We start from the raw sequence: 8,074 nt of genomic DNA, 5'->3' as shown, positions 1-8,074 counted from the left end.
CCTCGTGATCCGCCCGTCTCAGCCTCCCAAAGTGCTGGGATTACAGGCTTGAGCCACCGCGCCCGGCTACTTTTTGTATTTTTAATAGTGAAGGAGTTTTGCCATGTTGCCCAGGTTGGTCTCAAATTCCCGGACTCAAGAGATCCACCTGCCTCAGTTTCCTAGAGTACTAGGATTACAGGTGTGAGCCACTGCACCTGGCCCAGTGTTACTTTTGTACCAGTAACTATACTAGAATACAGACTAACTGGGCCTAATAACATTAATGCTATATTCTTTATTTTTAGAGTAGGCCAAATACACACATATACACACACTTCCTTTAAAACAAAAACAGCTAAATTATACATTCTAAGGTATTTTGTATAATTTTCATAAGAATTTTGGTTACCCTGAAGTTTAAAAATTTGAAATATTAAAGAAGTTAAGATTTTAATAAACACAACTTTCTACCATTTGTGTGAGTAGGCCTTCAGATGGCAGCAAATGCAACATAATAAATGTTGGGCCTGTTTGTAAGAACTGGTTATCTGATATCCTCTTTTACTAAATTTTTTAAAACGTGGGTTGCTCCAGGGGAAATACGCATTCAAGAGTGGGATGTGATCTAAAATCTAATAAAAGTCGCAAAGTACGTGACTTCTAGGTTTAAAAAAATACTTCAGGGACTCAGTTTTGTGGTTTTTTATAAAAAACAAACTTCATTACATTTAGTCATCATGTCTCTTAAGGATCCTCTTGGCAGTAAGTTTTTCAGATTTTTCTTGTTTTTGATTATCCTGACCATTTTCAGGAGCACTGGTAAATTTTGCAGAATGCCTCTCCTCTCTTGGAATTTGACACTTTTCTCATAATTAGACTGGGAGTATGGGATTTGGGGAGGAGGATCACAGAAATAAAGTGCCATTTTTATTACAACATAGCCCTTGAAACATATTATCAACATGACTTATCACTGTTGATGTTACCCCTGACAACCTACCTGGCTGTCAGGTTTCTCCACTGTGAAGTTACTTCTTCCTGAACTCTTCTGTACTTCTTGGAAGAAGTACTGAACTTCTTGGAAGGAAAGCATGCACAGTCCACACTTAAGGATTAGGGAATTGTGTCTCACCATGATGAAGGTGGAGTATTGACAAATTATTTCGAGTTCTTCTGTACAGGAGATTTGTCTCTTCTCCATTTATTTATTTATTCATTCAATCACTTATTCATATCAGTATCAGCCCGTAGATATTCATTTTATACTCTGGGTTATAATCCAATACTACTTTATACTTTACTTATTTTCTTGTTCAAATTATTCCAGCTTTGATCATTGTGAGCTCTTTTAGGTGACTCCTATGCCCCTTTGACATAATCCCATTCTATGGGTTTTTTGTTAAAGCCCTTCTTTACTTTTTTTTTTGGCACTACAAGATGTTCTAAGCTGATCTTGTCTATCTTTTTATTATTTTTTGAGACGGAGTCTTACGCTGTCGCCCAGGCTGGAGTGCAGTGGCCCGATCTTGGCTCCCTTGCAACCTCCACCTCCTGAGTTCAAGTGACTCTCCTGCCTCAGCCTCCCGAGTAGCTGGGATTACAGGTGCCCACCACCCTGCCCAGCTAATTTTTTGTATTTTTAGTAGAGATGGGGTTCCACCATGTTGGCCAGGCTGGTCTCGAACTCCTGACCTCGTAATTTGCCCGCCTCAGCCTCCCAAAGTGGATCTTGTCTGTTTCTTGCCCTAGTCCTAGATCAAGCCATTTTTCCAAGGAACCCTGGTCCTTTTTAAAGGAGAAGTTTACAGATTCAGCATCCCTAATTGGAAAATCTGAGAATTTTTGAGCACCAACATGACACCACAGGTGGAAAATTTCACACCTGACTTCACATGATTCGTGCACAAAATTATTTAAAATATTGTATAAATCACCTTCAGGCTATGTGTATAAGGCATATATGAAACATAAATGAATTTCGTGTTTAGACTTGAGTCCCATCCCCAAGATATCTCATTATGTATATGCAAATACTTAGAAATCCAAAAAAACCCCTGAAATCCAAGCAGGCACAGTGCTCACACTTGTAATCCCAGCACTTTGGGAGGCCAAGAACAGCCTGGAGTTCAAGCACAGCCAGGAGTTCAAGAACAGCCTGGCCAGCATGATGACAGCCTGGCCGTCACTACTAAAAATACAAAAAATTAGCCAGGCATAGTGGTGTGTGCCTGTGATCCCAGCTACTTGGGAGGCTGAGGCAGAGGTTGCAGTGAGCCGAGATCATGCCACTGCACTCCAGCCTGGGCAACAGAGTGAGACTCTGTCTCAAAACAAAACAAAACACCCTGAAATCCAAAACATATCTGATCCCAAGCATTTAGGATAAGGATAAGGATAATCAACTTGTATTAGAAACCAAGATTTGGATTCTTGGTGTGCTCTTGCTATCGGGTGTCATTGCATCTAGGAGGGCCTCTGTGTAACTAAATTTTACGTTATTTTGTGGGGAATCTGCATAACAAAATATAGAAACAAACTCATGGAGAATAGACTAAGACCATGAAGTTGAAAGATTATACAATTATAGATAGGGTATTATCACTTTTTATGAATGTGTTTTGAAAATAATGCATCTGAATAATATAAGGGAACCTAAATTTTTAAAAATATAAACTTAACACAGGCCATTTTTGTTGCAAAGAGAAAAAGGTGACAAATGTATAATGTCAAGAATAAAAGAGGAAGTTCAGCAGAATCCATCTTAATTCAAATGGACATGAAGTTAGTTGGATAACACAGGAAATTAAAACACACATACCACCCTCACACACATCCCTTACCTTAAACATTTTATTTTAGTTTAAACATATAAAAAGGCATGAATTTACCAAACTTAAGGCCAGGGCCTTTTTTTGTTAATGGGAGACGGCTGATTAGAATTCTGTATTATGTTTCTCATACAAACCTAACCTAAGTTGTATGTTATTTGAAATGGATCAAGGGATTCTATTTCTAGCAACATGGTAGGTTAGATGTCCAGACTGACTCTACTGCTGAAATCTGCAATGTTTTATATACGTATTTTTAAATTTTTATTGTTAAATGTTTTCCTAATCTGGCACAAATGTAAAAAGTTACGAAAGGTGGCTCTTGACTTTAAGGTAATTTCATAATGCTGCTTAGAAAACTGCAGACTGCAGGAGACAGACTATATAGTCCAAGACTGCCTTGCATACAGTTGCAAATCCCCAAATCCACAAAGTACAAATGAATGAGCAGTAAACCTACCTTGTAGAAGGTGACAGCAAGTAAACCTGCCTGCTTGACCTTGATGCTGGTAAAATGAAGAAAATCTCCTGCAAGAATTTATAACTATAAGCCAGCTCTTAAATGAGTTTGTGGAGACGAAAAAGGACAAAAAGGCATAAGTAACATGAAAAATAGACTATATGTCTAATTAGAGTTATAGAAGGAGAAAAAAGAGGCATTATTCAAAGAGATAATGGTTAAGAATTTTCCACAATTATTCAAAGACATTATTATTATACTCAGATCAAGGAAGCCCAAAGAATCCCAAGTGGGATTACAAAAAATAAAATGAGGAAATGAAAAAAATAATGCCTCAATACATTATACAAAACTACAAAACACTAAATGGGAAGAAAAAAAAAGGCTTAAGACAGCCAAATAAAAGGGTGATTACTTACAAAGGAAGGGCAATTAAGACTTCTCAACAGCAATACTGGCAGTCAAAGGACTAGAATAATGTCTTCAATATGATGAGAAAACAGAATTCTACACACAGAGAAACTACCTTTCAAGAATGAAGTTGAAATAAAGACATCTTTAGACAAAGAAAAAAGTGTCTTTTTCACCAAAGGATCTTCACCGAAGGAAATTCTAAAGAACATACTTCAGGTAGAAAAAAAATTATCATAGACGAAAGGTCTCAGATCTAAAAAGGACCAATGAGCCAAGAAAACAGCAATTAGGTAAATAAATTTAAACAAAGGTTTACTACCTAAAACAGTAATTTGTCTAAAATTCTGTATATATGCATAAGAAGAATATGCCAAAACTAAGATAACAGACAACAATGTTACAGGTTGGGAGGAAGACAACCAGAGCATACTAAGTTACTACATTATTCAGGAATAGATTAAAGATACTAATTTGGACTTTTTTAAGAAAAGCATGTTAAAATAGCCAGAGCAACCACTAAAAGAATAAATAATATATTAATTATAAACAAGTATATATGCATGCAAGGTATGGAGAGGAGATGGAATGAGAAACATACATGTCTAACTCAATACAAAAGACTGGCAAGAATGAGAGGAAGAATTGGATAAATAGAAAAACCACAGAAGGGGACAGAAATATATGTAAATCAGATCTGGGCATGGTGGCTTACATCTGTAATTCCAACACTTTGGGAGGCTGAGGCAGGAGGAACGCTTGATTCCAGGAATTCAAGACCAACTTAGGCAACATAGTGGGATACCATCTCTAAAAAATTAAAAAATCACCCCAGCATAGTGGCGCATGCCTGTGATCCCAGCTACCTGAGAGGCTGAGGTGGGAGGATCGTTGAGCGCAGCAGATAGAGGCCAGAGTAAGCCATGATCGTGCCACTGCACTCCAGCCTGCGCAACAGAGCAAGATCTTGTCTCAAAAAAACAAAAAAAAGGTTAAAAAAAAAAATCTGAATCTATCAGTAACATAATTGACTGAAATTCTCCAGTTAAAAAATAAAGATTGTCATTCAGAACAAAAATAAAACTCATTCTATTTACAAAACCCCAACGAAAATACATGAAAAACTAAAGAATGAAAATACTGGCCAGGTGCGGTGGCTCACGCCTGTAATCCCAGCACTCTGGGAGGCTGAGGTGGGTGATCACCTGAGGTCAGGAATTCGAGACTGACCTGGCCAACATGGGGAAACCCCATCTCTACTAAAAAAGCAGAGATTAGCCAGGCATGGTGATGCATATATGTAATCCCAGCTACTCAGGATGTTGAGGCACAAGAATTCCTTGAACCCAGGAGATGGAGGTTGCAGTGAGCTGAGATTGCGCCACTACACTCCAGCCTGGTGACAGAGTGAGACTTCATCTCAAAAAAAAAAAAAGAAAAGAAAATGCTACACCAAACAAAATAAAACTACACTAGCTATATTAATCCAAGAAAACAGCAATAATAACAATTAAAAAAAGGTAAGGCTAAAAGTGTGTTTAGATAGAGGGCCCTTTCATAATGATAAAAAATTCAATTTAACAAAAAGATAAAACAATTCTAATTCTAAATTGTTTCATTATTTTGGCTTATTAATGTACTTAATAGCATACATTCAAAATAAATAAAGCAAAAATTAACACCTTTATAAGGAGAAACTGACAAACCTACAGTCATGGTGACAGACATTGATTACCATGTCTTTCTTACTAGAGAAACTGACAAATCAGTCCCCAAATAAAACTAAACCTGAATCCAAAACAAAACCAAGACAGAGAAGATATGAACAGAACAATTAACAAGTTCTTAGACATAAATATAACACTGTACTTAATAAATGAAAAATTTGCATTCTTTCTAAATACACATGGAACATTTATAAAAATTAGCCACATTCTAGGTGGGAGGATTGCTTGAGCCCAGCAAGTCAAATTATTTTAATCCTTTCCTTTCCCTCCATATTTTATAAATTAATCACTTAAACAGCAATCATTTCAAAGCAAAGAGACTATCTGATTGTGAAAAATAATATGATGCTCATGTAATACAGGGCTGCCACTGTTCCAACTACTTCACATCTTAAATACATCACATTTATGCCCTCATTTAAGATCAACACATCATTGTAGGGATTAAGAAAAAAGGATAAAAAACAAAAATAACACATTTCATTTAAGTATCTGCATCAACGCCTATGTCTAGATCTCATTTCAAGTATTAGTAATGGTGCCCATAGTAAAATCTTAACAGCATCTTAGGTAAATAGGATGTTAGTCTGACCCTTCTCACTGTCCTTGAATCACTATTTTTACCAAATTGGCTACTTATTTGTCAGATAGGCCCAGAACCTAACTTTGGATGCCTTGAGGAAAAAACACTCAGTTTTTAAAAAAGGAAGAAATGGAACGAGTAGACAACACATTTTTAGGAATCTCCAAATAATTCTGAAATTACAGTGCCAAAGAAATACACAACTACAAAGAACACATCATTTACTTGGGGACTATTAATACTGTATATATGACTGAAAAGGATGAACTGGAAAGACGACATTTATTCCAAGATAAATAATTATTTAAAAAATAATAAAAAATATGTATCTATCCAGCAAAATAGACACATTCCCATCTCATCTGCCATCAAAGCAGTGTCCCCAACTTTAACCCCAAACACACACATACATATAAGACAGACCTTTTTCATCTAAACTGTAAGCCTGTGGCTTACATGAAAACAAAATGATTTTAACACACACAAGCTCCGGCACTCAGACTTGTAGTTTCTACATGCTGCCCACACAGCACTTTGTGAGCATGTGATTAGGAGGAATGATGCACAATCACACCACATTCCTTCCCTCAGCTCACACATCGAGAACTTGCCCTCTCAGCTGCATTCTTCTCCAAACAGCCATGGTCACCTTAGCAACCCTGTACTCCTAATATGGACAGCTGGTCCATTTAAAGTCAGTACTTCTTGGCAGGGAAAATGCTTGTTCTTCAAATTGGGGGAGAGAGGAGAGGTTTTCCTTTCCATACACATTACAGGGGTTGATTTAACTTGATCAGCACTTTTGTTATGTGGCAGCAATTTGTGTTGAATTTCAACCTATTCTGAATTTTGTTTTTTTGTTTTTCAATCTAAAAGCATGTAGCTGAAAAAATAAAATCAAGCCAACTAATAAGGAACTCTAAGAGTGGAACATGAAACAAAAAGGTATCTAAAATAACTGTTCTTTTATAAAACAATCCACATTTTTGTGTATTATGTTCAACCTCAGTTAAAATGAACTGTAACACCTCAAGTCCTAATACACAATAAGAAATTAGGGTCAAAAGACCCACATCTTTTTAATATCATAGTCTATTTTTGAACAACAAAAACACTGCTAAACTTCAAAGTCCCACAACTTCAAGTAGACTATCAATCTGCATTTCCGTATTCCACCACCTACATGTGAAATCTCTCCGAGTCTTTCCACAGGCTTAAATGTAAGCTAGGTGTAAGCCAAGTGGTTACTACTATTATCTGAAGACCCTTCAGACCTAAAGTGACCCAGAATAGGACTGGATTACTCAAAAACAATCTAAATCTCTGCCTCTAACAGTAAAGCAGGGTCTGAATCAAATTAAGCCTTTTGGGACAGAAGATACTGGTTTATAATCCAGTATACCTGATTTTCACACTACAAACAAATAATTTGGTGGGGAGGGGATTACTATATTCTGAAAAACACAAGATCAAATTGCTCATTTCATCCCCTCAATGAAATTCTAATTTCCCACCCATCAAAACTAGACATATAACCTTTAAGTAAACAGGCATGCTCAAAACTAGAAATACAGCCAGGCGCGGTGGCTCACACCTGTAATCCCAGCACTTTGGGAGGCCAAGGCAGGCAGAACACCTGAGGTTGGGAGTTTGAGAACAGCCTGACCAAACTGGAGAAACCCTGTCTCTAACAAAAATACAAAACTAGCCAGGCATGGTGGTACATGCCTGTAATCCCAGCTACTCAGGAGGCTAAGGCAGAAAAATCATTTGAAACCAGGAGGCAGAGGCTGTGGTGAGCCGAGATCGCGCCATTGAACTCCAGCCTGGGCAACAAGAGCAAAATGCCATCTCAAAAAAAACAAAAAACAAAACAAAAAAAAAACCTAGCCAACTTAAATTTATGGCATTCATTCTAAATTGGAAATACTTATGAAATACTTTTCTATATAACAGAGGTGGACCAAATGCATATTATAAATGTTCCTTTGACTATGGCCTACAGTATTCATTGCTTATATTTTTGTCTGTGTATACGTATTTTTTAAACTTCTCAGGCTATGAGGTTGTCCTGGTTAGAAAG

General features: G+C 37.0%; 1 protein-coding gene across 7 annotated transcripts in view; it reads right to left on the bottom strand.

Annotated features, from left to right (window-relative positions):
* The window catches only part of FRS2 (fibroblast growth factor receptor substrate 2), a 119,410-nt gene that overhangs the window by 47,242 nt on the left and 64,094 nt on the right, over window positions 1-8,074 (bottom strand). For 3 of the 7 annotated variants that reach the window (XM_011929301.1, XM_011929302.1, XM_011929298.1), the window contains one exon: window positions 3,271-3,338. The exons of the other annotated variants lie outside the window; for them this stretch is intronic. The gene's annotated coding sequence lies outside the window, so the exon portion shown is untranslated. The remainder of the gene's footprint in view (window positions 1-3,270; window positions 3,339-8,074) is intronic. 7 annotated transcript variants of the gene reach the window in all.

Source organism: Colobus angolensis, unplaced genomic scaffold, assembly GCF_000951035.1.
Source record: "Colobus angolensis palliatus isolate OR3802 unplaced genomic scaffold, Cang.pa_1.0 Scaffold80, whole genome shotgun sequence".
Lineage (NCBI taxonomy): Eukaryota > Metazoa > Chordata > Mammalia > Primates > Cercopithecidae > Colobus > Colobus angolensis.
The sequence above is the reverse complement of the archived record's forward strand: the minus strand, read 5'-3'. Positions and strand labels throughout refer to the sequence as shown.